Genomic DNA, 16137 nt, shown 5'->3' with positions numbered 1-16137 from the left:
CCTTTGACCCAAGCAGGGCTTAGGCCCTAAATGCCCATGATGTGTTCATTGCTTTAAGTGTCCAAAAAGTCCAATTCCACTTCTTTAACTTGTTCTTGCATTTTTATCTTCAGGTATAAATAGGTGGCTGATAGGAAATGTTTATGTTCGATCCCATCTATCTCCTGACTCACGGAGAGGCTAATTTGGGAGGAAAGTGTCCTCCATACTCCCAGAGAGACACTGTGAATTCCCCTATAAGGGATATGAGGCTTTATTATCTTCCCTCAGTAGAGCATTGGCATGAATCTACAAAGGCATAAGGCCATTGTCCTTAGTTACTATCCTCTTAGTTATTATTACCCAGGACTAAAGGATGACCTGGCCAGTGTCTGCACTTCATGGACAGTTACTGCTGAAGCACACCAGAGGTTAGGAATACTCCATACAACATACCCATGGAGTCATCCTTGCTTGTGTGCTAAAAGGTGATCCATTTCTAGAATTGCATGTGTTTCTTAGGACTCTTCTCATACCCAGTGCATTAGAGCAAGATCACCAGAAGTGAATCTTAGATGGGGACACTTGGGAAAATCCTTGAAAATGTGCTCATGAACTGGGGACTGAGGAAAATAGGATAAGGCAGGGGAAGAAAGAGAACCTTATCCTGGTCCTCAAGGGACCTCTCTCTGGAACATGAAGAACACAGAGTTGGTCCCCCTGGAGATGAAAGGGCTCAATTTGACCCTACCCCCTGCCAGATACCAGTTTCTGCTGATAGCATAGGCTTGTGACTTCTCGAATAAGGAAGTCTGTGCCTGGGTGTGGGTAATGCCCTGTGAAGGAAGCAGCTGTGAACCCTTAGAAACAACACTCAGCCACCAGGAAAGAGGCACCCCAGTGAAGGAAACCAGGTGCTGCCAAGAGCCTCTGCCACAGACCTTTAAAGGGAAGGACAAAAACCATGGAGTTTGGAGTTCCCTCAGGCTCTGCAGGTTAAGGATCTGGTATTTTCACTGTTGTGGCCCTGGTTCCAGCTGTGACCCTGGTTACATCTGTTCAGGTTCAATCCCTAGCCTAGGAAATTCCGCATGCCATAAGAATGGAAAAAAAAAAAAAAGTGAAAGCAAGAAAGAAGAAGAAAAGTAAATTCCCAATGTGGTTAAGCTATCAGGAGCCAGACAGGTATCTATGAGGAGGTGGGTTCCACTCCTGGCCTCCCTCAGTAGGTAAAGGACCAGGCATTTCCATGAGCTATGGTGTAGGTCACAAAGGCAGCTTGGATCTGGCATTGCTGTGGCTGTGCTGTAGACCAGCAGCTGTACTTCTGATTCGACTCATAGCCCGAGAACTTCCATATGCAACAGGTCTGGCACTAAAAATAAAAATAAAGTAAAACAATGGAGCTCAAAAAACTTAGAGGAAGGGCTAAGGGCAGGACTAGAAGGAGCAAGCACTGTCAAAGTTAGCTTAAGCCCCCCATTCTCAATCCCCACTGTGGGCCTGGGCCTCTCATGCAAAAGAATGGTTCAGCCCCTGTAGCCATTGGAGTAAGAGATTCATGGTCTAAAAGCATAAATGAATACCCAATTCTTTCTCCAAAGCCTGCTATCCCCCCTTGTGGGAAACCCATGGGCCTCCTATATACTGGAGCTACATGTCCCTCTGTACCACCTCTTCTCCTCAGACCATTTCTTCAGAGGAGCCATGGAAGTAGGTGGCAAGGCAGGGTAGGTGCCATTCCTAACCCCCAGCCTCCCAAGAAGGAATAAAATGTGGCTTGGTGAGGAACCCAGAAACTTCCTACATAGACTGACCAGATAGACTGTTTATCCTGCCCTTGGCTGGGCACAGCCATAAACCAGGCATTACAGTGCCTCTAAAGGATTCTGCATATTTAACAGAAGAGTGTTGTTTCCTTTCATTCTACCATTTTAACAAAGAAGTTGACAGGGTTTTTGTTCCTTTGCTTGATTCCATATGGAAGACAATTATCACCACTTGCTTAGAAGAAAGAGATGTCACTTTCTCTTTGTATTGGCCCCAAAACACACCACACCACACATGCACAAGTATATACTAGCAAAGGGGTTCAAGTGCAGGTATACATGCATATAAGCGCACACACACACACACATCCCTTCCCTTTTAGCTCTGGCTCTGGGAGACATGACTAAAGCCAAGAGGCTTCATTGGAAACAGGGTGCCCCAGCCTCCATCTCCAGGTATTCCCAAGCTGCCCCCACCAAAGCTGGCCAAGGTCCACTCAAATTCTCCACAACTCCAGTTGAGGTACTAGAACCAGTGTTTCATCTGTTCTTCTGAAATCCATCCAGTCAAGATTTTCTAATTTCCCCAAACTACAAACTCTGCTTTTATTCCATGCAAATCCCCCTGTACCACCAAAGCCTTCAGGCCTGTGGAGATTGATCGTGCATGATCATTCAGGGCCCAAGGCAAAAGAAAGTGGCCAGTCCCAGACTGAGCACTGGGGCACTGGTTGAGGAGTCATGGCCTGAGCTGGATATAGGAGTGGGTATCCAGCTCCTTAGCCTGTGACTAGATGACTGGGGAGGGTTTGCCTGAGGTCCTGGGTCTGGGTGGCTGGCACAGGGGCAAGACTCACAGGATGAGGCCAGTGATCACAGGGCTGGCAGTGGGGGAAGATGTCCTTCACTTGTGTTGTGGGAACATGAGTGTGCAGCTTCTGGCTCTCATTTAGCTGTTGGAAGACTGAGGAAGTGTTGAGAATGAAGGCCATTTTAAGACATATCTCCCTTCACACAGGGCCAGCAGTCAGAACAAAAACCCACTGATTCTTTTCATGTCTCCCAAGACAGCAAATACCATGGTGTTCTCCACAGTTGAGGGAATGAGTTATAGCAGTCTAAAAAAGGTGCTGAGAGGTGCGTGTTGGAAATGACCTGGAAGGTTTTTCCTCCATCCTTAACAAGTATTTCCTAGAGGATTACATCCTCGGTTCTCGATCGTGGCGTGTGGACTAGGTAGAGAAACTCAGAGACACAGTCTAGGCCAGCAATCCCTTTAAGGATTTTGGTTCGTGGTGACCCCAGTCAATCTAAGATCCTCTCTTTTCTTTTCTTCCCTTTACAAATTATTGTAAATGGGAGAATTTCCAGGAGTCACATTGTGGCACAGCAGAAATGAAGCTGACTACTATCCATGAAGTTGTAAGTTCCATATATGGCCTTGCTCAGTGGGTCAGGAACTAATGTTGCCATGAGCTACTGTGTACGTCTCAGATGTGGTTTGGATCCTGCATGGCTGTGGCTGTGGTATATGCCAGCCTCTGTAGCTCCAGCTCAACTCCCAGCCTGGGAGCTTCTATATGCCACAGGTGCAACCCTAAAATACAAAAAGAAAAAAGAAAAAGAAATAATATTTCCACCCAAAAAAAGCTCTTAAAGATATCAAATTTGCAGGCCTTGTTCCATTACACTGCTTTTTTTCACCCTAAGATGAGGAAAAATACTGTGAACTATAAGTGCAATATACCAGGCCTTGGCAGAGCTACCTGACTCACCAAACATGAGATGTGTTTAATAAACACTCTACAGAAGTGGTCAGCAAAGTCCAATTAACCACGGGTTTTGTGAGTGGAGGTCTGTTGGACCACAGCCACACTTGATCTTTCTGTACTGTTTATGGCAGTTTTCACATACAACAGCCAAGGCGAGTGCTTGCGACACTGACAATAAAGACTACAACACCTAAAATGTTTACAATCTGGTCCTTTACAGAAAATTACTCCTCCCATCTGGGGAAAGACCCTAGCTACCAATACTAACAAGAAGAGCTTCCAGGAAACCCCTTCCTCCATTACCTCCTTGGCAAGCCATCCAGTAAACTTAGTTTGTGTCCTCTCTCCTCCCTTCCTCAGTGATTTCCTCTCTCTCTCTGTATATGTGTGTCGGTGTTGCTAGATCTAGAGGCTCCTGAGAAATGGCCCTGATAGTCATCCACAAGTGCTGGCCCTGCTGGACTTCCACTGGGACTGTGCACGTCCTTTCAGTCTTGGTGTACAGATCTGGCCATCATGGGTCCCACCATGGCTGGTCTCTCAGCATTGAATGTGCTCTAGTTCAGCTCACTGAACTCTCAGGGAATTTCCTTGTTAAGCATGGCTGCCCACGTGTTCAGAACTCATGGTGGGTGTGTGCATTTCTGACCAGCAGGTTCCATACTTAGTTGTGATGCTAAGGTTCTGACAGCTGATCTTTCAGCATTTCACTCTTGTCTCCTTGTATGTGATGTGATGGGAAGAGAAGAGCACCCACTGCCTTCCTCTTGGCTTGTTTTATTCCCAGCTGGGTTACCAAAATCTAAGGTTAGCAAGAAACTACACATCATTGCAGACGCCCTGTTCAGTGTCTTCTGTATTAAATATGATGATGGGTATAAATACAGCTAACACTGCCCTTCTGGGAGCCAAAACTCCTAATCAGACTGTTCACTCCTCATCATTTTTGTCCTTACTTCACAGTGTGGCAAAGTTTAGCTAAAAGTGATTAAAAATGACAATATCCACTTTGGGAAACCCTAAGCCTTAACACGGTTTTCCACATCCAGAAATTCCTCAATAAAAAGAGACCTAAAAATAGTTTTCAGTTAATCATACCATTTTCCAGAATGTAGGAAAAAATCAATGTATAAACTCTGTTAAATAATCTAAAGCTGTTCTTGTACCAGTTGATATTTTCAAACCAATACGTACTTCAATAATTATACATAATCTCAAATGTTCCAAACAAAAAGCAAAAAATATCCATGCCAATGGGCTCCTTAAAGACACATCTCCTTCTCTAGCAGCAATTGTAATTGTGAGGAACTGTATAGCAGTGAGTTAAATGAATGACCACAGCACTAGGTTACAATAAAATCAGGAATGCTGTGCATTCACTGCTGTAAAACAATTAAAAAATTTTAAGACTTGGTCTATAAAGGGAAACATTTTTAGTACTAGACAACTTTCATAATATATCTTCATGATTATATCATAGTGTAAATTATACTGAGCATAATACATGTTATAATAGATTCTGACCTATTTTCCCATGAAAAGCCTAATTAACCAAAATATATCAAATTTCCAACATATGTTTTTTTGCTCAGATAAAACAACAGCAAATTTAAGATAAAATGCAAATATGCCTTATAACTGATCAGAAAATCAGTGGTTCAGTGATTTGCAGTGAGTGGTACAAATCATATGACCTTATACAGCTTCTCTATAAACAGTGTATATGAATTCTAAAAGTGTGGCCTTAAAGATTTTAACAGCAAAATTGACGTGTTGTTCTTTAAAAACTTTTTGAATTTGGAGATCCCTCTGTGGCACAATGGCTTCGGGATCTGGCATTACCTCAGCAGGCATAGGTTTCCTGGGAACTTCTGTAAGCTGTGGGAGTAGCAAACATGTTTTTTTTTTTAAATTTAATATGAAAGGTTTTAATTGAAACCTTGAGAAATCCCTAATAAATGTATTTTAGCTAACGTTTCTTACAGAAATCAGAATTTTTAAATTTAGTAAACAAATATATGTAGTTGCCATGCAATCATTTTACTTCTATTCTTTCCTACAAATATCAGGGGTCAGCAAAAATGTTCCGTAAAATATTTTAGGCTTTAAAGACGATACCTTACCTGTCACAAATAATCAACTCTGCTGTTGCAGCATGAAAGCAGGCCCAGGCAACACCCAAACAAGTGTGACCATGTTACAGTAAAACTGTATTTACCAAAACAGATAGTGGGCCAGACTAGACCCACAGGCTGGCCTGTGCCAACCCCTATGTGCATCATCTTTTGTCTTTTTTTTTTTTTTTCTTGTCGTTTTGCCATTTCTTGGGCTGCTCTCATGGCATACAGAGTTTCCCAGGCTAGGGGTCCAATGAGAGCTATAGCCACCGGCCTACACCAGAGCCACAGCAACGTGGGATCCGAACCACATCTGTGACCTACACCATAGCTCAAGGCATTGCTGGATCCTTAACCCACTGAGCAAGGCCAGGGATCAAACCCACAACCTCACGGTTCCTTGGTGGATTCACTAACCACTGCGACACGACGGGAACTCCCATAATCTTTGTTCTTTAAAAGCTTAAATTCTGGAGTCCTACATTATCAATGCAGAATTTACATTTGCTTAATAAGTTTAAGTTTATTTATGATTGAAAATTAAGGTTTTACATATCTTACATCATTTATGCATGATTATAAATGCCTACATACACACATACACAGGAATGATGATAGAAGAAAAAAAAGGTGGCACATGAAAAAAGGGAGGACATGAATACTGTGACTTTGTGTATACTAGCTCTTCCCCATATGAAGAAATTAATACTGTTGGCTTTTGTACACTCAAGGAAAATAAGCTTAATTGTGGCTCACAGGCATACCTTCAATTTCCAAGAGTTGTTTTGGACTTTGATTCTGCCTGTAACCATATGCCTCAGAATTTGTGTTAGGTTTTCTAGCAGTATGCTTTGCATTGGCTATGTTCCCAGGTTAAGAAGTACAGTTTCAGCAAGGTACAACCCTTGGCTCAGTTTTGCAGGATGAAGTCAGGAGTGACACAATGTCAAGATGATGAAAAACACCAAATTGGCTGAAGTTTATTGGAGCATCCTTACATCATACACATCTTCAAGAAATGCAACTGAGATTTGTTCTTGTGGAAATGGTAAGTAAGCCCACCACCTGTTGTGGCGGGGAGATCAGTGGTCCAAACACTCTGGCACCCAGCTATTCAGTTACAGAGGATGTCCATGTGTCTTGGGGATTCCTCCAGGTGATGACCTCTCTGTCTGCTTCCAGCTAGCTGAGGTCTGTGTGCTCTTATCATAGCTTCAAACCCTCATTATATTCCAAAAGCCATACAGCTCTGATTCCAGTCTGTAACCCATGGATTGTGGAGACAGCTGATGTATGGAGAGAGCACTTAACTTGCTATCATCTAGCTGCACCCTTGTAATTTCCCTCAAGGGTAGGGATAATTCGCACAAAACTTGCAACTACTACCACCTAATTCTTTTCATGATGTTTTTCCCAAATCGAAGAACATGGGACTGAAAGAAAGGAAAAGAGGAGGGAGGGAGAGAGAGACCAAACTTATTAAGACCCTAGAATGTCAGTGCATCTCTATGCAGAGGGAGATAAAGCAGTGAGTGTTTCTGAAAGGGAAAGGAAAGAAAAAAGAGGGGGAAGGGCAGAAATATGAAGTGTATTGGTCAGGGTTCTCCAGAGAAGTTTCAACCAATAGAAATGTGTATAGGGATAGATATTGGTTCATTTTAAGGAACTGACTCATGAGATTTTGGAGGCACAGTTAACCCAAAATCTGATGGGGAGTCCAGCAGGCCTGCAGACTCAGGAAAGAATTTTGATGAGTCCAAAGGCTGTCTGCTGGCAAAATTCCTTTTTGCTCAGGGAAGATCATTCTTTGTTCTTTTACAGCCTTCAGCTGCTTTGATGAAACCCACCCATATCATAGAGGGTAATATTTTTTACTTATAGTGCCCAAGGATTTAAATGTTAATCTCATCCAAAACATACCTTCACAGAAACATCCAGGACATCTGATCATGTATCTGGGCACTGAGCCCCAGCCACATTGACACCTAAATTAACCATCATATAAAGAGAACTCGTGGTGAGGAGAAAGGCATGTGCACAGAGAGAGATGAAGTATGTTTTTCTTCATTTCTGGTTACTCTGTTCCATCATGTTGTAGCAGGAATACTTGAGTTCCAACTAACTCAAATACTGTAAAATTTACACAATGAAAATTTCCTGAAATATGTCATAAACTTTCTTTTCTAACCCTAAAGGTTTGGAAGATATGCAAGATCAAAGCAGGAGTCTCTATCTAGTTTTCGTACTTAAAATGTACCTTTCCTCTTTGAGAAATTTAAACTGAATTTTGAGATAGTTATACATCCACATACAATTGTAAGAAATTATAGCGCTCCTGTGTACCCTTCATGGTTTTCACCAGTGGCAACATCTTGCAAAATCATAGTACAAGAGTTTAACAAAATTATTCACGTTGATACAGTCCATCGATTATATTCAGGTTCCCAAGTTTCTCATATATGAATTTTGTGTGTGTATGTGTCTGTGTGTGTCTGTGCATGTATTTACCTCATGCAATTTTATCATATGGATTCACCATCAAAGTAAAGGCACAAAACAAGAGTTTCATTCCCATAAGTATCCCTCATGTTGCCCTTTTAGTCACACCCACTTTTCTTCTGTCCCCTTAACTTCATCTTTAATCAAAGGTAACCCTGACTATTTTCTTCCTAATTTTATCAGCTCGAGAGTATTATATAAGTGGAATCATACAGGATGTAACCTCTCGGGATGGGCTTTTTCATTCAGTGTAACTTGCATGGTAATTTACCTAAGTTGTTATTTTTAGCAGCAGGGGACTCTTTTTCATTGCCGAGTTCCTAATATTGAATCAACATTGCATATGAAGAATTAATTCTACTTGGTCATAAGGTATCATTCTATATATACATGATGGATTTAAAATGCTAAATGTTTTGAGAGAGCTTGTGTGTATCTTCATGAGAGATACTCATCTATACCTTTACAGTTTTGTACTTTCTTTGTCTGCTTTTGGTATCAAATTAGTACTGGCCTCATAAAAGATTAGGAAAAGTTTCCTCTTCTAATTTCTGGAAGAGATGATGGACAGTTCTACTTCCAATGTTTTGTAGAATACTTCAGGGGAATCATCTGGACCAGGACGTTTCTTTTTCAGAAAAATTTAAATTATGAATTTAGTTTCCTTAATGATTATGTAACTTTTCAGATTATCTATTTTATCAGGTATGTTGGTATCTGATTTTTGAGGGGTTGTTCCATTTTCTCTAGGACACAATTCATGAGAACAGTAAAACTGTTCATAGTAATCTCTCACTGGCATTTTAATGACTACAGGATCTACCATGAGAGCCCATTTCCCGCCTGATATTGATGATTTGTATCATGTCTATTAGTTTTGTCATAATTACAACAGGTTAATGAATTGTATTTTACCATTTGAAGAATGAAATTTTTTCCATATTTGTTGTTTTTCTGTGTGAATTACATTGATTTCTGCTTTTATCTCTATTATTTCTATCCATCTCTTTTGAGTTGATTTTGCTCTTTCAATTTTCTTGAAGTACAAATTTAAACTACAGATTTGAAACATTTCTTAATTGCATAATGTGAGCATTTAGTGCTATAAATATTCCTCTCATCTTGGCTTCAGCAGGGTTCTACAAGTTTGATATGTTGCACTGTTTTCACTTAGTGCTATGTATTTTTTTGTTATTATCTTTGAAATGACTTCCTGTTTGACCCATCGTTTATGACTATGTGGTTAACTTTCAACGTTTTTAGAGGTTCTCCTGTTGTGTGTTATTTAAAAGTGTAGTTTGATTCCATTGTGGTTGAAGAATGTATTCTTCATGATTTCATTTCTTTTGAATGGGTTGAAGTGTGTTTTATTGCTCAGGATAAGGCAGAAGATTCATGAGTACATTAAACAAAACATGTAGAAGTTCCTTCATGGCTCAGGAGGTGAGAGGATCTGGCATTGTCACTGTTAGGGTGTGTAGACATTCTATAATCATGCATAAATTATGTAAGCTATTTAAAGTTTACTTTTCAATCATAAATAAATTCCGACATAGGATATAAAGATAATGTAAATGCTACATTGATAATGTAAGATGCCAGAACTTAAGTTTTAAAAGACCAAGGATTGTGCATGTAGGGGTGAGGGTATACTGGCCTTTGTGTCCAGTCTGGCCAACAGCCTGTTTAGGTAAATACAGATTTGTTTTAACATGGTCACACTTAAAAATAAGTGTTGCCTGTGGCTGCTTTCATCCTACAACAGCAGAGTTGACAATTTAAAACAGATGAAGTATAGTCTTTAAAGCCTGAAAATATTTACATTGTGATCCTTTACAAGACATTTTCGCTGACCCCCAATATTTGCAGAAAAGAATAGAAGTAAAGTTACTGCATTGCAAAGACGTACATTTGTTTACTAAAACTAAAACTTGATTTCCACAAGAAACATTAGATAAAATATATTTAGGTTTCACAAAGAATTGATCAAAGACCTTATGTATTAAATTAAAACCATTTTTTCCCTCACTGACACTGTGGCATATGAAAGTTCCCAGGAGAAACCCTAGATCCTTAACCCTCTTCACTAAAATCAGAAAATTATCACTGGTTATATAAGGTCTTAGGACTTCCTTTATCAAAAGCTACCTGGGGGTGGAAGCCAGTGGGCTGGTGAGGTTGGGACCACTGAGCTCAACATGATCTAAGACTCTCCCCAATACATTAAATGGCCATGAAATCTGAGTCACCCATTCCCCCGATTGTTTTGTCCTCACTGGGGTGAAGAGGCAGCTGCCTCCACCATTTTGAACGTTGCAACAACACAACTAAGACGATAGGATGCTCCCCCTCCCACAAGGCACTGAAGCAGAAAGTCCTATTCTTACAGCCAAGCCTTTTCCTCTCTGGACAGGCCACCCCCACGGGACACCCTGGAGGAGTGGAGGATCACCCCTGCCTGTCATGTGGCCACTTCAGAGAGGCAAAGAGAAACTCTCTAGAGGTAAGGGCTGCCTCCAGCCTCCATTCTCACAACTGGTGAGTGTCCAGAGGGCTGAACGGCACAAAAGCAGCTCTCTATCCCCAGAGTTTTCCAGGATGCAGAGCATGGAACTGATGCCCCAGAAGCCCCCTAGCCCAGCAGGCTGGAGACACAGGGATGATGAGGCTGTCCCTGGGGCTATTGAGAGCTGTGTATTCCCAGGAGCAGCCTGGGCATCCTTGTCTCTGTGGAGGAAAGACTTAGTCATTCACCTGTGGATCCAGACTGCCTGGGATCTCACACATGCTTCGTTCCCCACAGATCCCCTCTCTGTCCTCAGGCGACCCATCTCTGAGGACACAGGCACATGCAAGACGACAGTGGACCAAGTGAATTTCACAACAGAACGATTTTATCCATGTTGTACCTCCCCCATCGCAAAGGAGCTACTGTGCCCACCCACACACACCCAGACCCAAGTCCCCACCACCTAACCCCACCCACCCCCACCCCCTCCTGGCTCTGGTCATTCTGTCCTTCCTCCCCACCCCTATGGCAGCCAGGAAGGTTGCTAGGATATGGAGGAGCCCAAGGCTTCCATAGGGGCTGCCCAGTTGGACTGGCCCTGGAGTGCTGGCCCACCATTCCTAACTGGCTGCAGTGCCACTTCCTCCTCCTCCGTGTGACACATGGGTCACACCTGCTCCTTTTTGGCTGGGAAGGGTCAACCAGCCCCAGAGCCAGGGTGTGCCTCCCAGAGCCTCGCAGGTCAGCCCTAGGCCTGGCCAGGTCCTCAGCAGCAGCCAGGCCTCCACACCAAGCCCGCTTTCTAGACTTGGCAGCTTCCAGGGGGCCTGAGCTGAGGCCCATTCTCTGGGGCACGGGGGCCTGGGAAGCTTGCTGGGCCCTCTGGCCTGCAGTGCAGACAAGACCCGAGGCAGGGACAGGGCTCTGTGGCAACCCCCAGGGCAGCAGGCTGTGGTGAAGGCCCAAGAGGAAGGCCAGGCTGGGGAGCTCCTCCTCATCCTCACTGAACCCGTGACCCAGCCCTGGGGCTCCACTAAAAGGAGAGGCCTCCCTGAGAACCTTGCTGGCCCTGAGTCCTGATGGAGGGCCCGAGCGCTTGGTGCCCTGGCGAGGAAATGGCTGTGCTGTTCCAGCCTGAGGGGGCTCCTGATATCCTGGAGAGGGCACAGAGCCTTTGTGCCTGAACAGGCCCCTGTCTGTTTGGGGGTGCCTTAGATGGCCATGGAAATCCATCTGGGGTGTCCAGGTTTCATCTCTGACCCTGGGCTGTGGGCCTTGCTCATTCCTCTGGGCATCGTGTTGGGCCACAGACTCTGAAGGTCTTGAGTCCAGGTGGGGTGCCCTGTGATTGGGAGTGGCTGGCACCCCGTCGTCCTCCTCCGAGGCCAGGACTTGTGTCTGCACTAGCTGGTGGGAGAGAGGTGGACAGTGACTGCTCTGCACCCTCCAGGGAGAGCCAGGGCTTATGGGCAGGGAGAGGTGAGATGGGACTCATATCCACAGACAGAGCCTGTGGCACTCCTGCCTTCCTCCTGCACCTTCTCCCCAGCAGGGTCCTTGCCCTGTCCCCGGCTCCCCTCCTCCCCTTCCATTCCTCCTGCCCTGCACCCACCTGGGCAGCCTCCCGGGTGCAGGGCCTCTCCGTCAGGGGAGGGAGGGACAGAGCCTTCAGGGCCTCCTGCTCTAGGGCCCTCCCCGGCCCTGGCTGACCTGGGTCCTTTCCTCCTGGATTTCCAGGGTAACCTGGCTAGTCCCCCTGCCCCCAGTCTCCCTAGTGTCAGTCCCTCCCCTGGCCACCTCTTCAGGGGAGAGTCCTTCCTCCTGCTGCAGCTCCTCAGCCAGGCCCGAGAGATCCAACTCTGGTTCTGGGGAAAGCAACTCTGCCAGGAATCGGGGGTGAATGACTGCCTCCACCTGGAATGGAAGGAAGATGGTAGGAGCAGCCTTGGCCGGTGTGCCCTGGGAGGCGGGAAGACCTGGGAGAAATGTGACTAGCAGAGGTCAATCCAGAGACCCCCTCACAAAGGGGGAGCTTTCAATCTCCCATAGGTATTGTCTACTCTCACATAAACACACACACACACTCACAAGCAGGTGCACATGCAGACACATGGGCTCCAAAGCACAAACACATAGGCACCGACACAGACACACAAAGGCCTACAAAGAGAAAGAGACACACACATGTACAACTTTCACATCCACATATACACATCCTATGCACCAAAGTACACTCAGACACACAGGAAGGCACACAGATGTCAGGGTCAAGGACCAGAGCCTAAATCCCATTATCCTGGGCCAAAGCCAGAACTAGGGTGCGAAGAGCATCTCTCCCTGGAATCCTGGAGTCTCAGACTCCAGGCCCAGCCCACCTTGGTGTCAAAGTCCTCCTGGGAACACAGCTTGTCCACGTAGTTGAGGAGATCCGGGACTACGAACCAGCCGTCCTCGTCCTGTGGCAGCTCATATCCATCCTCTCGACATTCCATATCTGACTCCCCTGTGGCTGAGGGGCCAGGACCCACCAGTGCCTGCGGGATGTCCCCATGCTCCCTGCGAGCCTCAGGGGGAATCTCCTTGGGGGCCTTGTTCTCCAGCAGCTGCCAGGCTCTGCGTGGCCTTGGGTGGGTGTGCTGGACCCTGGGGCCGTGTTTCCATGGAGCACAGGCTGAGGTAGAGCAGGAGGAAGGGAAAGTGAGGGGACCCAGCGCCCAGAAGCTGACCCCTGAGCAGGCACAGGGGAGGGCATTTTTGTGCGGCAATGGATATGCCTGTGGGAAGGGGGAGGAGCAGCCAGAGCCTCAGGTTTTGTGGGAGGCCAGATTCAAGTCAGGGACAGGTAAAAGTCAGGTGTGAGAACGTGTGGAACATCTAATGATCAAGGGTCTCCCCACAAGCACACTTGTTAGGCAGATTTCACAGGGGCCCCTTAGACAGGGAGGAGGGTGATGAGGTTCTAAATGGACCAGGTCCACACCCCAGAGGTGAAAGGGGTGACTGAGACCCCCTCGGGGCATTCCGTGTTGAAAGACCAATGCCCCCTTGAGGGAAAAGGACCAATCTGGGAACAGGGACCAGGCCTAGGCCTCTCTTACCTGTGCCTTGACGTCCAGAGGCAAGGTGATTCACAGACTGAGTGCCCCTTTTGCGGGATGTGGGTTCCTGAGGAGCCAGCTTTGGTGGAGCTGGAGGAGGCATGCCCTGTGCCCGCGTTGTGCAGGCCACGTTCCACATCCTGATCTCATCCTCTGCCTCAAATTGCATGAACCTGGGGGGTGTTGAGGGACAGGCCCCAGTGAGAAAACCACCTGGGCTCTGGAGCCCACCCAGGGCAGCAGGACCGAGGGGGTGAGGAGAGGGTTTCCTTAGGTCTGTCAGGGCCCTGTGAGGTGCTGTCACAGTAGGGAGCTGCTCTGGTGCAGGTCCAAGATCTGGGCCTCCTCCTGCCTGAGAAGCCCTGGAGCTGGAGGGCATGGCCCAGCAGAGACCCAGGTCAATCTCTGGGACCAGGCTTAGGGGACACCTGGTGGGTGGTGGTGGCCCCTGCTCATGTGCCCCCGGACTTTGTCTGACCCAAACAATGGAGATGGCCAGTGGCCTGGTCAGGCATGTGTCCCCACAGAGCCCTTGCCCGAACCCAGACCCTGGGGCTGGGAGTGAGAGTGCGGGAAAGCACGCATGAGACAAGGCCCAGCACAGGCTGGAATGGGGATCCTACCCTTAGAGGTGAGGCATCTCTTGCCACTGAGGGCTAGCTGCTCCTTTGGTTTTGTTTGGAAACTAGGAGATTCACATGCAGAAATGACAGGGAGGGCCAGAGACCCATGGGCTTCCCCAAGGATGGCCGGTTGCCAATTGAAGACACCAATAATGAGTTGAGGCCTAGCACACGCTAGGTCAGTGACGGCCAGGCACCCAGCATGAAGGGGTGCCAGGCTGCTGGATGGAGTCCTCACCCCTGCACAGCCCCCATGCCTTCAGGGGACCCCCTCCTGGGCTGCCGTGCTCCCCAAGGCCATCCTGAGGCCTCCCCACATCAGCATCACGGTAGGGCAGAACTCCTGGGACAGGCAGGCTGGAAGAGCCAAGCTCTCCAGGTGGCAGAGGGGATTCTGGAGGCCAATAGGATTTGGGGATTCAGGGAATAGGAGGTGTCAGGTGCCAGCCTACTCTTGCATCCTCTCTGATTGCTAGCACCATAGGCAGATCCTGCCCTGGGGCCTGCCCATCACCCACCACCCACCCCACCATGTCGCCCATGGCCCAGGACCCTGACTCACTTTGCTGCCATTTCATAAAAGGCCATCCTATCAACAGTGCTCATGTGCTGCCATTCCTGAATGGCCTGCCACATTCCCCCCTCCAGCATCATGGTGGGTTTCAGGCGAGCCAGGGTGCGAAGCACTGGGCTGTAAGCCCTCAGGGTCAGTCTCTTGGTACAGCCCAGCCCCCAACTGCCCAACCCCACCCAGCTCCAAGGCCTCCATGGGCCCCACCCCTGCCAAACCCAGGCTCAAGAGGGGGAGACGAGGGTGTCTGGAGAGCAAAGGCAAGTCTTCCTGGTGCCTGGTGCCTGGTGCCACCACCTCCCACTCACCAGAGGATGCTTGTCCACTCCCTGGCTATAGCTGGGACCCTGTGGCTGGGGAGTTTGCCATCTCATATAAAATGCAGCTCCATCAATGAGGGAGTGATGGCGCCAGTCTACCTGCTAACAGGTCTGAGAAGCACAAGGATTCTTCTGCCCAGGTCTCTGCACTAGATGAACTAGTCCCCCTTTCGGAGGGACCTCGGGTCTAGGAGGGATGTTCCTGCCAGGCTCACAGCTCTAGGAGGATAGACCCTTGCCCTTAGGACGGCTCGACCACCTCCCCGTTCACACTGGACTTCTTCAGAACAACAAGGACCGGGCATGCAGAAAGCTCTGTCCTGGGCCTGAATGTCCTAAGCCTTATCTGAAGTGATACCCACTGGCCGCCATAGGCCCAGGTCCATGTTGAAAGGAGGTAGCACCAGAGAAGCAGGTCCCATTCAAACTCTGGCTCCTCACATCGGAGCAGGACCCTCTCGGACTGCTCTCCTGCACTTAATGTTATCATGGCAGTGCAGAAAGTGAGACAACTGGTCTTGCATGGTGGCGGTAGCTGAGCTATGGCACGGACGGGATATCATGGACTGGACGTGGGACACATCTGAGTGCAGACGTGCCTCCTCATAGCATGGACATTGTTGTCAACCCTCCTTCTCTCGAGGTGAAAGGATGCCTGGAAAACTAAGCAGGGAGGCCACGCCAAGGTCCTGTATATGCGAAGGCTCCAGCTGAGGTAATGAGGGCCTGAGAGGTCACTTACATGAGAAAGCAGGAGAGAGCTTCCGCATCGGGGCTCTGGGGCAGGTGGCTGCGGGCCAGGGACTTGAAGCGCTGCCAGCGTCGGAAGTTCTGATAGACGCTCTTATGGTGAGAGGCGTCCTCCTGAGGGCCCGTGTGC

The sequence above is a fragment of the Sus scrofa genome, chromosome 14 (assembly GCF_054392235.1).
Source record: "Sus scrofa isolate SSC_HxYL_T2T_F1_AM1 chromosome 14, Sscrofa_HxYL_maternal_Yorkshire_Landrace_v2.0, whole genome shotgun sequence".
Classification (NCBI taxonomy): domain Eukaryota; kingdom Metazoa; phylum Chordata; class Mammalia; order Artiodactyla; family Suidae; genus Sus; species Sus scrofa.
The sequence above is the reverse complement of the archived record's forward strand: the minus strand, read 5'-3'. Positions refer to the sequence as shown.